Below are 19,520 nucleotides of genomic sequence, written 5' to 3'. Positions count from 1 at the left end.
CTGGGTCAGTGTGCCCTCAGTTATAAAATTGGCTTTTGGTTAAAATTCCTATAGCCAAAACTTTCTAATATGTTTATTGTTTCTTTCTATTTCCTTCTTGAGATTTCATTATTATTTCCCTTTTAAGGAATAGGTATTATTGTTTTGCTATAGAAATTGAAAACATGAGACATTGGCTTTCATTTAAGCAAATGAAAAATTAAAGCTTCTGTACTTCCAAGATTTATGTGTCTATAATTAGTCAATCAAAGAACTAGTCTGTCATATTTACCAAATCCAAGGATAATAAAACCTGCATACGAACTATAATTTATTGATACTGTGTGCCAGCCAGTGTAGTAAATGCTTTATACTACATGTCTCCTTTAATTCTTGCCACACTGAGATTTGTAATAATTCCCATCTAGACATAAAAAAAGAGTCAGAAACATTAAATTTCACCTTATAATTGGCAAAGCAGGCATATAAACAGTAGTAAACAGAGCAGTAATCCCCTAAAGATGTCCATGTCCTAATCTCTGGAACCTATATGTTACTTTACATGGCAAGAAGGATTTAGGAGATAAAATTAAACTAAGGATTTTGAGAGGGGAAGATTATCCTCGATTAATTGGGTAGTGTAACACACTCAATGTAACACAAGGGTTTTTATAAAAGGGAGGCAGGAGGGTTAGAGTCAGAGAACAGATTTGGTGGTGGAAGCACAGGTTAGAGCCATGTGCTTTGAATATGGAGGAAGGTGCCATGATCCAAAGAATGCATGTAGCCTCTAGAAGCAAGAAAAGACAAGAAACAGATTCTCCTCCAGAGCTTCCAGTAGAAAAGCAGCCCTCCTGACACCTGAACTTTAGCTTGTTCACCCATTTCAGTCTTCAGACCTCCAGGACTATAAAATGATAAATTTATGTTGTTTAAAACCGTAAGTTTGGCCAGGTGTGGTGGCTCACACCTATAATCCCAGCACTTTGGGAGGCTGAGGCAGGAGGATCGTGAGGTCAGGGGATCAAGACCATCCTGGCCAACATGGTGAGACTCCGTCTCTACTAAAAGTACAAAAAATTAGCTGGGCGTGGCAGTACGTACCTGTAGTCCCAGCTACTCAGGAGGCTGAGGCAGGAGAATTGCTTGAATCTGGGAGGTTGAGGCTGCAGTGAGCCAAGACTGTGCCACTGCATTCTAGTCTGCTGACAGAGCGAGACTCTGTGAAAAAATAAACAAATTAAATATATATATATATATATATGTTTGTGGTAATTTTTTGTAGCAGCAATGGGAAACTAAATACATAAATCAGGTCTGTCTAACCCCCATGTTATAAAACCACATGACAATACAGGCATTTTCACCAACTCACACACTGGTTGGTTATATAAGGCAAATTCAACTGAAGAAAAGTAATAATCTTCATCTTGTTACTGTAGACCATATTGACTCTGCATATTTGAAAACTACTTCATGAAACATGATTTCTGTTTCCACTGTTTATGTTAATGAAGTGTGTTCTTTCAGTGAGTTTCTCTGGATGAAGTTATTTGTTTTCTCTGTCCAAAATAGATGACTTATTTATTTAAGGATGAGTAATAAGCAACTTTTATATTATACTCTGTCATCTGTACTTACTGTATAACTACTTAATCTGCTAGTTTTAACAATCATATTGATTTAGCCACTCAAGTTAATCCCTTTCTGTGTATGTTTTGAAAGCATATAGGTGAAAACCCAGCTACAGTTAATGCATCATCAAAATACATTTACCAACCAGGACTACTATAATCTTCTTTATCAGCAATCTTCTTTCAGCAGGAAAATTGGTATTAGATTCTTTTTCCAAATGCCAGTCCTCTGTAAGAGCATCTGAGGTGAATTTTCATTCTTTAAGGGAAAGAATTACAGTGTGTTCATATGTCTTCCATTTCAAAAACTGAAGGTAGGAAAAGATGGAAATCTTCTGAGGGAAGGTGACAAATGCTAGCAAAGCTTCCTGTCATTTATCAATAATTTACTGTGGACCTACTATGTATAGCAGGAGCTGAGATTACACTGCTATACATGCTAGACAAAGAATGGAGTTTACTTTCAAGGGTGGGAGATAAAAAATGAACATATAAAAACATAAAAATCAGAAGAAGTTCTATGAAGAAAGACTAGCAAAATGGAAAATGAATGTGCTTGTGTGATTAGCACCTGCTTTCAACACGCAGAACAGAACAAAAAGTGGCCAAATAACTCTCAGAGTTAACTCATTTCATTATGAGTATGTCAACATGAAAAATTTAGGTTTTATGTAGAGCAAAAGCAGAAAGACCATTAACTACAGATCTTTCATATTGGCTTCTCTGTTTACTTGACATAAGCACTCAGTAAGAGTATTTTCACCACACCTCTTTATACCAATAACTGGATCTCACAGTGACAATGGCAGGGAGACAAACACTCCAACATGACTTGCTAGATTTGTTCTTCGGCACCAGGTGGTGAGGGTTTGTCTTGCTGTATCTTTTAGTCTATGCCAGAAAGTTTCTATTGAATGTTTCCATTGAATGTACCATGTGTAAGAAAAATACCATCAAATGTGAAGGTAGCTTTGGTTGTCTGACCATCAATACTTCTTCCTTGGGCACCATTGAGACGAATCATTAATATTTCAAAGAGAAGCTCATTTGAGACATTGAAAAATATACCCTCAGCCTCCAAATGGAGTTTTTATGTCCCTTTAAGCTAAAAAGTGATATGCTGACTATCTGGAAAAGAAGTCCTGCCCCATTTAAACCTCATCTCATTCTCTAAAGATGAAGTCTCAGGTTGTTCACATATCTTTAAAAGTCTGAATAAGCAACAACCACAATTGATTTATTATTTTCTATCTGTACTCTTTAATAACATAATCAATAGCATTTTGATGGGTTGCCTGCCATTTCATCACGAAGCAATCTGTTAATAAGGATTTTGTGTATAAGGATATTACTAAGTGGCCCACCCACTCTAGCTCCCTGGAAATAGCTTGAGAACAAAGATAAGCCTGGTTTTATCAAATAGTGTTAAGAAAATATTTTTTCTTTTTGCCTTTTCTTTGTGTTTTATGTTCTGTCAAAATTGGCACTATCTTCCCTCTGTAGGAGGGACTGTACTTTGTTTTCTTTCATTGCGATGAGGTAGAAATAACCCTAGTACTTCTGCCTGAAGTTGTGATTCAATAACCCCTTTGGGGTTTATCTGATCCTATCAGAAGTCATGAACCTTAAAAATCTTCTGGTGGGCAGATCACTTGAAGTCAGGAGTTCTGGACCAACCTGACCAACATGGCGAAACCCCATCTCTACTAAAAATATAAAAATTAGCCAGGTGTGGTGGTGCATGCTTGCAGTCCCCAGATACTCAGGAGGCTGAGGCAGGAGGATTGCTTGAACCCAGGAGGCAGAGGTTGCAGTAAGGCGAGATTGTACCACCACCGTCCAACCTGAAAGTCAGAGTGAGACTCCGTCTCAAAAAAAAAGAAAAAAAAAAATCCTTTGGTGGGTTTAGTGGAGCAAAGGATGGAGATGTCTGCTTCTTTCACCGTTTCACTTGTTTCACTCAGACAAAACTTAAGGGCCTATGGCAAACACTCAACACAATGTTCTTTCTCTTGTTGAGGACAATGATGGGCCTTCAATCTTTCATGTGTTAGAAGTTCATTCAAGCATATGAATATATGCCTGCACATATCCATTCAACAAATACTTTTCTAAGCACAAGGGACATAGGAGTGAATATTATTAGAAAAATCACTGACCTCATAGAGATTATGTCCTGACAAAAGTGTTCTTTTCACAGGGAATGTGCTGATCTTACATATTCATCTGCTCTCCTTCTTTACTGCAAATATGTGGAATGTCATTTGGAAGGGGCCCAGAGACCTTGGAGAATCTTACTTAATCCCATCTTATTTTCTGGGAGAGGGAAAAGCCATTATATTGGATTGTCAAGGAGATCTCAGGCCTTTAATAGAGGATCTTCCAAATATTTTTCTACAATAACTGATTTCTCTTTTACTGCTTGTCATTACTCATATCAAATTAGCCAAGTAAAAGGGGAAAATTAAGTGCCTGGAAGGATTTAGGATTCCAAGGGCAGAACTTGGAGGTGTACAGGAGAGGCAAATGATGTGGATCTCTCTCTCTCTCTCTCTCTCTCTCTCTCTCTTTCTCTCTCAACTTTGATTCTCTCTACATTAACCTCATTCTATCCTTATACAGGAAGGCTTTCTTCAGGTGTAGCTCATGGGATTTGGTGCAATGTCTTACACACAGTAGATGCACTTTACCTCTGGAGAGTGAGGCAAGTTTTGAATGAACAAACTTTCATGCTCAAGGGGTAAAGAGGGCATAGCTATGGAGAGCTCTAGGTGTATAACTCTGTTTAGTGACCTCAGACATTGCATTGAAAGTCTATATATAAAATCTCAGCTTTTGCTATCTGTCTATCCCTGGGCCAGACCATGTAGTCACGATCACATGAAGTAGGGGAGGCAGGCACCATTCCCAGAGAAAAGGATGTTTTCACCTGAAGAGATGGGAACTGAATACTAGGAAGAAGTTGCCAACTCTCTCCTACAACCTCACTGCTTTGCAGGGCCTATGGGACAAGATCGTCTTTGCTGCAAGTGGATGGAGGCACTTTGGTCCTTTTTCATCTTGGTGCTCTTCAAAATACAATCCCATCAGGATGCATCCCCACCGTACCCTCAGTGCCTGGAACACTGCATCGCACTGGGTATGTAGCAAAAAGCTGATTGACTGAATGACAAGGAAACTCCTAGAAGATATTCTCTATGAAAACAAGAAAGTGAACCATGAAAGAGGATGAAAAAGTCTGACAAACAAGGGATACAACAAAGGATGGTGGGGGTAGAAATCACCAAAATCACGGTAAGGTAGCAGGCCCTGAGATTAACCAAACTAGACTGGGGCAGATCAGAAGGACTGGAGAGACATTATAGCAAGGTAAAATTGATAGGCTACTTAATGTACTTAATATTTGAATGCATGGAAAGAAGATTAACACAGCTGGAGAAGAATTTCCATAAGTTAGTGATAAATAGAAAAACTGGCAAAGGAAAATGAGATGTAGCCTTGGGATTCAAAAGAACTTGAAAGTGGAAAAAGTCAAAAAGAAAGAAAAGGTACTCAAGAGATATGAAATGGCTCCACTGTCAAAAGCATCTCCATCATCATAACAATGTAAACAGTGGATATCAATCTGCTTGTTATCACATCGGGGGACGGCAGCTGGAGTGTATCCATGTGTATGGTGTGATTGCAGGTTGAGTGTGAGAAAAAGCAAAACCTTTATTATCTGCAGCTGGAAGCCAACATGTAGGGCTTAGAACTAAATAATATGAAGCAATATAGATATACATGTTAGCTAGTGATTTTTTAAAATTTTTAAATTACATTTTATTATTATTATTTTTTATATGGAGTCTGTCTCTGTTGCCCCAGCTGGAGTGCAGTGGCATGATCTCGGCTTACTGCAACCTCTGCCTCCTGGGTTCAAGCAATTATCTTGCCTTGGCCTCCCAAGTAGCTGGGATTACATACGTGCACCACCATACCTGGCTAATTTTTGTATTTTTAGTACAGATGGGGTTTCACCATGTTGGCCAGGCTGGTCTTGAACTCCCGACCTCAAGTGATCCTCCACCTCTGCCTCTCAAAGTGCTGGAATTACAGTTGTGAACCACCTTGCCCGGCCAAAAAATTTTAAAAAATCAAACAAGTTGGAAATAGTTGCTTTTGAGGAGCAAGAAATGATTGGAAACCAGTGGGTGAAACAAGTCTTACGTATCACATAATCCTATAAGCTACCTGCATGGATAAATTTAAGACAAATGAAAACTGTATTATAAGTGACCTATAGTGTTTCTTCCCATGTCTTGGTATAGCTTTTGATTCTAAAATACTAACTAGATTGCTTTCAAGCCATTCATTTCTACTCTTCACCTGTCCTCCCTCATCCTTTCCATATGAAACAAAGCTATTCATCTACTTTGTAAGGGTACAAGAAACCTCTTAGCCTCCCATTGTCAAAGAGATGATTAGCAAATGATGCATTTCAGGTTCTAGAGCAGCCAGCGAGGAGATGGTTTGAGATTCCCCCACCCCCAGTGCTCCTTCAATCACTCCACATGGGTTTTCATCTGTCTGATTTTCTAGTAGTAAGACAGAATTCTTTGGAGAACTATGGGAAAGTAGGTAATTTTGAGAAAATTGATTTTGCTCTCTTGATACTCTTTCCAAATCCTCATATTGCCCAGAGGTTGTGGAAAGTTTAAAAAGTCACCTCTAGTCTAAATGTATTGCTTTTTATGGAAGTTTAAAAAACCACCTCTACTCTAAGTATCTTATTATTTATCTCCAGTCAGGCTTGATGCATTTCCTATGGTAAGGAAATGTTTTAGTAATAAATGTTCTGAAAACAACTGGCCATCCAATATCTTACCCGTGAAGAAAGGAGAAAGGGTGACATCATTCTATCCAGTCAACTTAGTAAATATTTAATAAAAATAGAAGACATCTGTTGAGCACTTATAAACCGCACAACAGCCTTATGAGCTAGTCACTCTGTTGACCATCCTTAACTGAAAGAAAGATTAAGCAATTATTTGCTTAATTCCCTCAGCTTGTAAGTGACAGAGCTGGGATTCCAGCCCAAGAAGTCAGACCCTGGAGCTCATCTCTTAACCACCACTCACTCTGTATTTGTCATCTGGAAGGCGCTTGTTCTGGAGACTTCAGATTCTTGGAGCATCACTCACGTGTGTCCCAGTGTTCATAATATCTTACATTTTGTCCCACTATTTAGATCAGAAAGATGAAGAGCTGAAACCTAATGGATCTTTCATATTTAAGTTCAAGTCTTTTATAATCCCAATCTTCAATATTAGTAACAAAGAAAAAGCAAAAAGATGTGCCCCGACCATCAGTATTAGTAAGAATGATGTGCTCCTTTGGAAGCACAACAGGTTAAAAAGGAAGCAACACCCTTTGTATCTAAATGCCACCCTGCAGTGACAAAGCAGTGTGCTTTGGTGTTGGCCAGAACCAGAGCAGCTAATACACATATTCAAGAGGCAAAGCTGGCCCTAGATACATCCTATGTCTCTCAGTGATGCCATCCGCAGCATTTCCTTTCATACTCTGCCATTGTGTAAAAGCCTGCAGTAATTTTTAAGGATCTGGCATTAGACCATTTATTTCTAGAAAATAACTAGAACATGCCTCAGAATAATCTAAGCTCATTCTACATCTGAAATATGCAGATGTAGACAGAGCTGTCTTTCTTGTTTCTTAGAGTACAATTTTTCCTTGTTTACATATTTTAGTACATTAGTTTTCTACTGCTGCTATAACAAGTCACCACAAATTTAATGTTTTAAACAGTACAAATTTGTTATTTTAAAGTATTAGAAGTCATCCCATATGGATTTCACTGGGCTGAATCAAGTTGCTAGAAGACTGCACTCATTTTGGAGGCTTTCAGGGTGCTTCTGTTTCCTTTATCATTTGGGTTGTCAGCTGAATTCAGTTCCTTGTGGTTGTGGAACTGTGGTCCCCATTTCCTTGTTAGCAGTCAAGTGAGGTCCATCTCTAGCTTCTAAAAGATACCCACCTCCCTTGGCTCATGTCTCCCTTCCTCTTCCTTCAAATCCATCATCTCACATCTTTTTCAAACTCTGCTTCCATCCTCTAGCCCTTCTTTTGTCATCTCTCTCTCTAATCGTATCTATGACATACTTTCTGACTTTAAGGATTTGTGTGATTACACTGGGCCTACTAAAATAATCTGGGGGAATCTCTCCATCTCAGCTTCCCTAACCTTACACACATCTGCAATGTTTCTTCTGCATGTTAGGTAGCATATTCACAGGCTCTGTGTATTAAGATATGGATATTTTTGCAAGGTCATTCTTCTATCCATAACAGTTTTGGAGCAGAGTTAAAATGGTAAGAAGAATGAGGAAGAGGAAATACAGCTGCTCCTGCTATGACTGTGTGTGTGCATGCATTGTGTGCATGTAAGTGTAGGCACACATGCATGTGTACAGGTTGTCATTATGAATAGGTAGCTATTCAATTATATAAACGAAAACTTTAGAAACAGATTATAAGCATTGTGTTAATGCTGAAAAGAGGATAGTTTTTTCTCCCTAATTCTTTCTTCTTTAAATTCACTGGACTCCAATACACAATGTATGCATTAATACATATTAAATTACATGTCATTCTGGCTGAGTCTAAGTGCAGAGACAATAATCTTTATTGCTGCTTTTAGAAGCAATAGTTCTAAGTTGAGGCTATTAGATTGGGTCTTTTCTCTGAGTTGAATTTTCTGTGGAGGAAAAGGTTCAACGAATTTAATTGGTTGTTTAGTGAAGTGAAGAATATTAAACCGCTAACTCCGTGGAGACATCACCTTTCTTTATGGCTTGGAAAAGAGTCTTGAATTTAGAATAAAACGTTGTTTTACTAGACTACAACTGATTCAAAATCTAAGATGATTCCAATGTGTGCTAAGTAAAAGTATACCCACGTAGTATCAATTCTAATTAGATTTTGTTAAGCAACTGAATATTGTTAATAAGGGTTTAAGAAAAAAGTTATTGACTTGTGAAAGGAAATCGCCTTATCTTTCACTCAAGCAAGTAGCTTAAAATACAGTTGGCACAAACAAATATTGGTCATTCCTCTAGTTTCTTATATAAAATTAATTAAAGTACATGGATGTAAAATACATTTAGCAATAATAGTGCTCTTAATTTTTAAGTTTCACTTTACAGGTTTCCAAACCTTTAACCTGGCTGTTGCTGTTCTGTTTCACTGGCTGAAATTACTAAGACTTGCCTGCATATGAATCCAACAAGGAAAATGTTTTCAATACTAATTGTATTAGCGGATAAAATCCCAGGAATTATTTTATACACTTGCTAAAGTTTTGTTGAGACACTGCTGTTTGTGAGACTGGGAATCATGTATAAATCAGATCTTTTACTAGCACTTTTTATTATGTTATCATCTATGAAAGAATTCTAAGTCCTTATGACAACTTTAATATAAAAAGCCTGGCATTTTGATTTTCTTACATGCTTTCTTCTGTTGATTAAAAAATTAGTAATCTTAGAAAACATTTTGCACAGGCAGAACTGTCTCTAGGGAATTCAAAACAGTGGTGATTACCTAAATCCTTGCAGTTTTTGTAATAGACTTCTGCCTTCTACTATAAGTAATATAAAAGTTGGTTTTGCAGCCATTAATATGAAAAAGCAAAAATTATTACCTTCAATATCTTGAGGAATCAGCTAAAATAATCTTTCCCATTTCAGAGTTTCCCAACCAGTGTGCTACAAATGGGTAACAGACATGCTTAGATTCATTGATCCCTTCACACCTGGCATTTGTAATGTGTTTTATGTGTGTGTCATTATCTCTAGTTTTAAAGCATACAGGTTTCTCCTCACCTGCTGCACTTCCAAAGGAGCTGGTTTCAGCGTTTGTCTTGTTTCCCTTTTCTTTGTGATATTGAGGCTTGGGATTGTAAGGAACTGGAATCCAGAAAATAAAAATGATTCATCAATCTCAACCCTTCAACTTTCTGGTCCAACAAAGGAAGAAAATCCAAATGCCATTGACAGCATGTTGTCTCTAGCACCATAGAAGAGAATCTTTTTCTTTTTTTAAAACCACTTTATTGAGGTTCAATTGGCATACAAAAACTGTACATACTTACTCTATATAACTTGATGAACTTAAATGTAAATATACTTATAAAACCACCACCATAATCAATGCCATAAACATACCATATCCAGAAGTTTTCTTATGTCCCCTTTATTAATTACAATTATTGTTATTCATGATAAGAACACTTAACATAAAATCTACCACCTTAGTAAATTTCCAGTGTACAATAAACTATAATTACTACTATGCCATATAATAGACTAGGACTTACTCATCTTGCTTGACTGAAACTTTGTACCAATTGACAATGCCTCCCAATTTCCCCCTCCCGGCAACCCCTGGCAACCACCTTCTACTCTCTGCTTCTATTAGTTTGACCGTGTTAGATTCCTCATAAGTGAAATCATGTAGTATTTGTTTTTCTGTGTGTCTGGTTTATTTCACTTGGCATAATGTCCTTCAGATTAATCCATGTTGTCACAAATTGCAAGAATTTCTTCTTTTTTAACGATGAATAATATTCCCCTCTGTAAGTGTGAGGGAGTGTGTGTGTGTGTGTGTGTGTGTGTGTAACTTTGTCTTTATCCATGCATCCATAAATAGGCATTCTGGTTGCTTCCATGTCTTGGCTATTGTGAATAACGCAGCAATGAACATATGTGTGTAGATATATCTTTGTCATATTGTTTCATTTCCTTTGGATCTATGTCCAGAAGAGGGATTGATGGATCATATGGTACTCCTACTTTTAATATTTGAGGAACTTCCATACTATTTTCCATAGTGGCTATACAAATTCACATTCCCACCAACAATGTACAAGGATTCCTTTTTCTCTACATTTTCCACCACACTAGGTATAAGGGGATATCTCATTGTGGTTTGGATTTGCATTTCGCTGATGATTAATGATGTTAAGCACTGTTCCATTTACCTTTTGGCCATTTGTATGTCTTCTTTGGAGTGATGTCCAGTCAGTTTCTTCACCTATTTTTAAATCAGATTTTTTCTTTCCTATCTAGTTATAGTAGTTCCTTATATATTTGGTTATTAGCATTTTATGAGATGCACAGTTTACAAATATTTTCTCCTATTCTATATGTTGCTACTTAATTTTGTTGTTTTTCTTTGCTGTACTGAAGCCTTTTAGCTTGATATAATTCCATTCATCTATTTTTTGCTTTTGCTGCCTTATTTTTAGTGTTATATCAAATAAATCATTTCCAAAGGAAAGGTCAAGATGTTTTTTTTCCCCTATGTTTTCTTAAAGTTTCATGAATACAAGTATTATGCTTAAGTATTTAATCTATTTTGAGTTTATTTCTTTTCAGAAAGTTTGTTGTGAGTGTATAAAAACACAACTGAGTTTTGAATGCTGATTTTGTATCCTGTAACTTTAATGAATTAGTATGTTAGTTCAGATAGGCTGTGTGTGTGTGTGTGTGTGTGTGTGTAGTCTTTAGGGTTTTCCATACATAAGATGATGTCATCTGTAAACAGAGGTAATTTTATTTCTTTCTTTCTAGTTTGGATGCCTTTTCAAAACATTTTTTTCTGCCTAATTTCTCTGGTTAGGGCTTCTAGTACTATTTTGAATAGAAATAGTAAAAGTGAACATTCTTACCTTTTCCCTGATCTTACAGGAAAAGCTTTGAGTGTTTCATAATTTAGCATAATGTTAGCTGTGGGCTTTTCCTATATGGCCTTTATTATGTTGAGGTAAATTTCTTCTATACCTAATTTATTGAGACTTCTTACTATAAAAGGGTGTTGAATTTAGTCAAATGCTCTTTCTGCATCCATTGAGATTTTCATATGATTTTTATCCTTCTTTCTGTTAAGTAACGTATCACATCGTTTAATTTGTATATGTTGAACCATTTTTCATTTAAGAAGGTCTGGTATTAGTACTTTTTAAATGTTTGGCAGAATTTATCTGTAAAGCTACCTGGTCTTGGACTTTTCTTTTTTTGGCAAGTTTTGATTACTAATTCAATATCCTCATTAATTATTGGTTTGTTCAAGATTTCTATTCATTCTTGATTCAGTCTCGGTAGTTTGCATTTGTCTAAAGAGATATCAATTTCCTCTAGGTTGTCCAATATGCTAGAATATACTTGTTTATAATAGGCCTTTATGGGTTTTCTTAATTTCATAAACATCAGTTGTAATGTCAACTCTTTCATTTCTGATTGGATTTGTTCAGCTCTCCTATCTTTTTTCTTAGTCTATCTATGAATTGCCAATTTTACTTATCTTTGCAACAAAATTATTCTCTTTTTTATCTTTCTAGTGTTTTGCTATTTTCTACTCCATTTATTGCTACTCTCATCTTTATTATTTCATTTTGCATGCTACTTTGGGCTTAGTTCATTCTTCTTTTTCTAGTTACTTGAGGCAAAAAGTTATTAAGGTTTTCTCTTTTTTGTTTCCTTTATTTCTTCTAAAAAGATGGACACATGTGCAGGACACACAGGTTTGTTACATAGGTATATGTGTGCCATGGTGGTTGGTTGCACTTATTGACCCATCTTCTAGGTTCGCTCCTCTCGCCACCCACCCCTCCACAGTCCCTAGTGTGTGTTGTTCCCCTGTCTGTGTCCATGTGTTCCCAATGTTCAACTCCGATTTCTGAGTGAGAACATGCAGTGTTTGGTTCCTGTGCTAGTTTTCTGAGGATGATGGCTTCCACCTTCATCCATGTCCCTGCAAAGGACATGATCTCATTCATTTTTATGGCTGCATAGTATTCCATGCTGTATATGTACCACATTTTCTTTATCCAGTCTATCATTGATGGGCATTTGGGTTGGTTCCATGACTTTGCTATTGTCAATAGTGCTTCAGTAAACATATATGTTCATGTGTCTTTATAATAAAATAATTTATATTCCTTTGTGTATATACCCAGTAATGGAATTGCTGGGTCAAATGGTATTTCTGGTTCTAGATCCTTGGTGAATCCCCATACTATCTTCCACAATGGCTGAACTAATTTACATTCCCACCAACAGTATGAAAGCATTCCTATTTCTTCACAGCCTCACCAGCATCTATTATTTCCTGACTTTATAATAATCACCATTCTGACTGGCATGAGATGGTATCTCATTGTGGTTTTTATTTGCATTTCTATGATGATCAGTGATGTTGAGCTTGTTTTCATTTTTGTTGGTCATGTAAATGTCTTCTTTTGAGAAGTGTCTGTTCATGTCCTTTGCCCACTTTTTGATGGGGTTATTTTTTTCTTTTTTTCTTTGTAAATTTGTTTAAGTTCCTTGTAAATTCTGGATATTAGACCTTTGTCAGATGGGTAGATTGCAAAAATTTTCTCCCATTCTGTAGGTTGCCTGTTTACTCTGATGATAGTTTCTTTTGCTGTACAGAAAGTCTTTAGTTTAACCAGATCCCACTTATCAATTTTGGCTTTTGTTGCAATTACTTTTGGTGTTTTTGCCATGAGGCCTTTTCCTATGCCTATGACCTGAATGGTATTGCCTACATTTTATTCTAGGGTTTTTATGGTTTTGGATTTTACATTTAAGTCCTTAATCCATCTTGATTTAATTTTTGTATAAGGTGTAAAGAAGGGGTCCAGTTTCAGTTTTCTGCACATGGCTAGCCACTTTTCCCAGCACCATTTACTGAATAGGAGATCCTTTCTCCATTGCTTGTTTTTGCCAGATTTCTCAAAGATTAGATGGTTGTAGATGTGTGGTATTATTTCTGAGGTCAATGTTCTGCTCCGTTGGTCTATATGTCTGTTTAGGTACCAGTACCATGCTGTTTTGGTTACTGTAACCTTGTAGTATAGTTTGAAGTCATGTAGTGTGATGCCTCCAGCTTTGTTCTTTTTCTTAGGATTTTCTTGGCTATATGGGGTCTTCTTTGATTCCATATGAAATTTAAAATAGTTTTTATAATTCTGTGAAGAATGTCAATGGTAGTTTGATGGGAATACTATTGAATCTATAAATTACTTTGGCAGTATGGCCATTTTCACAATATTGATTCTTCTATCAATGAGGATGGGAACCATTTGAATCCTCTGTTATTTTCTTGAGCAGTTGTTTGTAATTCTTGAAGAGGTCCTTCACTTCCCTTCTTAGCTGTATTCCTGGGTATTTTATTCTCTTTATAACAATTGTGAATGGGAGTTCATTTGTGATTTGACTCTCTGCTTGCCTACTGTTGGTGTGAAGGAGTGCTTGTGATTTTTGCACATTGATTTCGTATCCTGAGACTTTGCTGAAGTCGCTTACCAGTTCAAGTAGTTCTTGTGCTGATATGATGGGCTTTTCTAAATAAAAAATCATGTTATCTGAAAACAGAGACAAGTTGACTTCCTCTCTCCCTATATGAATACGCTTTACTTCTTTCTGTTGCCTGATTGCCCTGACCAGAACTTCCAATACTATGTTGAATAGTAATGGTTACAGAGGGTATCCTTGTCTTGTGCCCGTTTTCAAAGGAAATGCTTCCAGCTTTTGCCCATTCAAAATGATATGGACTATGAGTTTGTCATAAGTGGTTCTTATTATTTTGAGGTATGTTCCATCAATATGTTAAATTTTATCAAAATTTCTGCATCTGTTGAGATAATCATGTGGTTTTTGTCCTTGGTTCTGTTTATGTGATGGATTGCATTTATCGATTTGCATATGTTGAACCAGCCTTGTATCCCAGGGATGAAGCCAACTTGATCGTGGTGGACAAGTTTTTTGATATGCTGCTGGATTCTGTTTGGCAGTATTTTATTGAGGATTTTTGCATAGATGTTCATCAGGGATATTGGCCTGAAGTTTTCTTTTTTTATTGTATCTCTTCCCAGTTTTGGCATCAGGATGATGCTGGCTTCATAAAATGAGTTAGAGGGGAGGAGCCCCTCCTTTTCAATTGTTTGCAATAGTTTGAGAAGGAATGGTACCAGCTCCTCTTTGCACCTCTGGTAGAATTCAGCTGTGAATCCATCTGGTCCTGGGCTTTTTTTTTTTGGTTGGCAGGCTATTAATTACTGTCTCAGTTTCAGAGCTTGTTATTGATCTATTCAGGGATTCAACTTCTTCCTAGTTTAGTGTTGGTAGGGTGCATGCATCCAGGAAATTATCCATTTCTTCGAGATTTTCTAATTTATTTGCATAGAGTTGTTTATAGTATTCTTTGATGGTAGTTTTTATTTCTGTGGGGTCAGTGATGATATTCCCTTTTTTTTTATTGTGTCTATTTGATTATTCTCTCTCTTCTTCATTATTAATCTAGCTAGTGGTCTATTTTGTTAATTTTTTCAAAAACCAGCTCCTGGATTTGTTGATTTTTTGGAGGGATTTTTTGTGTGTGTGTCTCTATCTCCTTCAGTTCTTCTCTGATCTTAGTTATTTCTTGTCTTCTGCTACCTTTTGGATTAGTTTGCTCTTGCATTTCTATCTCTTTTAATTGTGATGTTAGGGTGTCAATTTGAGCTCTTTATAGCTTTCTGATGTGGGCATTTAGTGCTATAAATTTCCCTCTTAACACTGCTTTAGCTATGTCCCAGAGATTGTGGTACATTTTCTCTTTGTTCTCATTGGTGTCAAAGAACTTCTTGACTTCTGCCTTAATTTCATCATTTACCCAGGAGTCATTCAGGAGCAGGTTGTTCAATTTCCATGAAATCATGTGATTTTGAGTGAGTTTCTTAATCCTGAGTACTAACATGATTTTACTGTGGTCTGAGAGACTGTCTGTTATGGTTTCAGTTCTTTTGCATTTGTTGAAGAGTGGTTTACTTCCAAATATGTGGTTGATTTTAGAATAAGTGACATGTGGCACTGAGAATAATGTATATTCTGTTGATTTAGGGTAAAGAGTTCTGTAGATGTCTACTAGGTCCACTTGATCAAGAGGTGAGTTCAAATCCTGAATATCCTTGTTAATTTTCTGTCACATCGATCTAACGTTGACAGTGGGGTGTTAAAGTATCCCACTATTATTGTGTGGGAGCCTAAATCTCTTTGTAGGTCTCTAAGAACTTGTTTTACGAATCTGGGTGCTCCTGTATTGGGTGCATATATATTTAGGATAGTTAGCTCTTCTTGTTGAATTGTTCCCTTTACCATTATGTAGTACCCTTCTTTGTCTTTTATGATCTTTGTTGGTTTAAAGTATGTTTTGTCAGAGACTAAGATGGCAAACCCTGCTTTTTTTTTTTTTTTTTTTTTTCCATTTGCTTGGTAAATTTTCCTCCATCTCTTTATCTTGAGCCTGTGTGTGTCTTTGCTTGTAAGATGGATCTACTGAATACAGCACACCAGTGGGTCTTGATTCATCATCCAATTTTCCAGTCTTTCTCTTTTAATTGGGGCATTTAGCCCATTTACAGTAACAGTTAATACTGTTATGTTTGAATTTGCTCCTGTCATCATGATGCTATCTGGTTATTTTGTACACTAGTTGATGCAGTTTCTTCATAGTGTCTTTGGTCTCTATATTTTGGTGTGTTTTTGCAGTGGCTTGTACTGATTTTTCCTTTCCATATTTAGTGCCTCTTTCAGGAGCTCTTGCAGGGCAGGCCTCATGGTAACAAAATCCGTCAGCATTCACTTGTCAGGAAAGGATTTCATTTCTCCTTCACTTATGAAGCTTAGTTTGGCTGAATATAAAATTCTGGGTTGAAAATTACTTTCTTTAAGAATGTTGAACATTGACCCCCTAATCTCTTCTGGCTTGTAGAGTTTCTGCTGAGTGATCTACTGTTAGTCTCATGGGTTTCCCTTTGTATGTGACCTGGCCTTTCTCTCGGGCTGCCCTTAACAGTTTTTCCTTCATTTCGACCTTGGAGAATCTGATCATTATGTGTCTTGGGGTTGAACTTCTTGTGGAGTATCTTAATGGCGTTCTCTGTATTTCCTGAATTTGCATGTTGGCTTGTCTTCTTAGTTGGGGAACTTCTCCTGGATAATATCCCAAAGTGTGTTTTTCAGCTTGCCTCCATTCTCTCCATCTCCTTTTGGTACTTCAATCAATCATAGGTTTAGTCTTTTTACGAAGTCCCATATTTCTTGGAGGCGTTGTTCATTCCTTTTTTGTTCTTTTTTCTCTATTCTTGTGTGCATGTCTTATTTCAGCAAGGTGGCCTTCAAATTCTGTTATCCTTTCTTCTGCTTGGTCAGTTTGGCCATTGATATTTGTGTATGCTTCACGAAGTTCTCAAGCTGTGTTTTTCAGCTCTGTCAGGTCATTCATGTTCCTTTCTAAACTGATTATTCTAGTTAGCAATTCCTCTAACCTTTTATCAAAGTTCTTAGCTTCTTTTCATCGGGTTAGGACATGCTCCTTAGCTCATCATAGTTTTTTACTACCCATCTTCTGAAGTCTACTTCTGTAAATTCGTCCGTCTGATCCTCAGTCCAGTTCTGCACTCTTGATGGAAAGACATTGTGATTACTTTGAGGAAAAGAGGCACTCTGGCCTTTTGGGTTTTCAGCATTTTTTTGTTGATTCTTTCTTATCTTCATGAGTTTGTCTAGTTTCGGTCTTTGAGTCTGCTGACCCTTGGATGAGGTTTTTGTAGGGGTCTTTCTGTTGTTGTTGCTGTTGTTGTTGTCACTTTCTGTTTGTTTATCTTTCAACGAGGAAAGAGAGAGACCCGCTCATATTGTTTTATACTCAGTACCTGTTTTAAGAAAAAACAAGGAAGTAAAAGCAAAGACATGCAGCCCAGTGCCAGGCCCAAAACCAGGCCTGGGCCTGCCTGATCTCAACCCAGTAGTTAAAAATCAACTCATAACTTAGAAACCGATGTTATTCATAGATTCCAGACATTGTATAGAAGAACATTGTGAAACTCCCTGTCCTGTTCTGTTTCACTCTGACCACCAGTACATGCAGTCTCTGTCAGGTACCCCGTGCTTGCTCAAATCAATCACGACCCTTTCATGTGAAGTCTTTAGCATTATGAGCCCTTAAAAGGGACAGAAACTGTGCACTCGGGGAGCTCGGATTTTAAGGCAGTAGCTCGCTGATGGTCCCAGCTGAATAAAGCCCTTCTTTCTACTACTCGGCGTCTGAGAGGTTTGTCTGCAGCTTGTCCTGCTACATTTCTTGGTTCCCTGAATGGGAAGCGAGGTAACTGATGGACGGCCAAGGCAGCCCCTTAGGCGGCTTAGGCCTGCCCTGTGAAGCATCCCTGCGGGGGACTCCTGCCAGCCTGAATGACGCAATCCAAAGAGGCTCCCAGGTAGGCAATTGCTCCAGTGGAACGCCTTACCAGAGCAGCCGGTAGCAGGCCCCCGCGGAGGATTAACACAGTGGGTGAACACCGGGAAGGAACTGGCACTGAGAGTCCGGACATCTGAAATTTGGTAAGACTAGTCTTTGGAACTTGCCCCACTCCATTTGATGGAAGCGTGGCCTGATCACCCACAGTGTGCCTGTATCGGCACTTTTGTTCTGGTTTTGACTTGACTTTGACTAGGTAAGACTAGTCTTTGGAATCTGCCCCACTCCATTTGAGTGGAAGCGTGACCTCATCACCCACCGTGTGCCTGTATCGGCACTTTTGTTCTGGTTTTGACTTGACTTGAGTTGCTGGATACTTGATTTTGGTTTTGACTTCACTTAAATTTTTTGGTACTCGGATTTTGAATTTCGTGGTATTCTGATTTTGGTTTAGCATAAACGATAAAAGTGTGTGTGTGCCCTCTTTACCTGTTCTTTGTTTTGTGGTGCGTGTGTGTGGTGTGAGTGTGGTATTTTGTCTTGAAAAAAGCATGGGTCAGGCACAAATAAGCCCACCCCACTAGGAGCTATGTTGAAAATTTTCAAGAAAAGGAAGAAAACAGGAGAGGCAGAATTTATATAAAAAGAATGTTATATAGTAAATTCTTGTCCTAAAATATAAACATAACTGTGTAAAAATATTGGACTCAGTTTATTCTAGTGAGTCCAATCTCCGAGACCATCCTTAAACATCAGTAGACTGGAAGTAGTACATGGATGGGAGCAGCTTCGCCAGCCCCTGCAAAGTGACTCTGAAGAAGATGACAAGCCCTGGTCCAGTCACACCCGGAAGCTGACTGGTCCACGCAAGGCCAAAGTGTGAGAAAACTCATCGTGAGACTCATTTTCCGTAAAATTTGGACTTGTACAGTAAGGACTTCAACTGACCTTCCTCAGACTGAGGGCTGTTCCCAGTATATACATCAAGTCAGTGTGGTAGGACAAAAGATTGCTACAGTCCTATTATTTTATGGTTATTATAAGTGTACCAGAACTCTAAAAGAAACTTATTTTTATAATGCTATTTTATCCGAGTTATATAGCCCAGGAAATAAGCAATCTGATGCATGTTATGACCCATTTTAAGCCTCCTATGATCACAGTTTTTAAAATAAAATTAAGGACTGGTCCTTTTCTAGGCAACACAAGTAAAGTCATAGTTAGGACAGAAGAAAGAGGGGTCTTCAAGCATATAACCCTAAAATTTAATGCTTGTGTCACTATCAATAGCAATCAGCATAAAATAAAATGCAGTTCTTTAAATTAAAAAAAAAAAAAGTTTCCATGGCAAGAAATAAGTATATCTGCCGTGAATTAAGCTCATGTGCAAATGTGTGTAATTACTGGTCTTGTGTCATCTAGACTACTTTAAAAAAGGATTAAAAAAGATCCTGTTTAGCTCCAAAAAGGAGAAGGCAGCCCCTCCTGTACGAGTGGAAACTGCAACCCCTTAAAATTAATGATTACAAATCCCTTAAACCCAAGGTAAAAAAAAAAAAAAAAAGAGAACACGTATCTCTAGGCATCAATAGAAAAAGATTAGGT

This window comes from Mandrillus leucophaeus, unplaced genomic scaffold (genome assembly GCF_000951045.1).
Source record: "Mandrillus leucophaeus isolate KB7577 unplaced genomic scaffold, Mleu.le_1.0 Scaffold75, whole genome shotgun sequence".
Lineage (NCBI taxonomy): Eukaryota > Metazoa > Chordata > Mammalia > Primates > Cercopithecidae > Mandrillus > Mandrillus leucophaeus.
Note: the sequence above shows the minus strand (reverse complement) of the source record.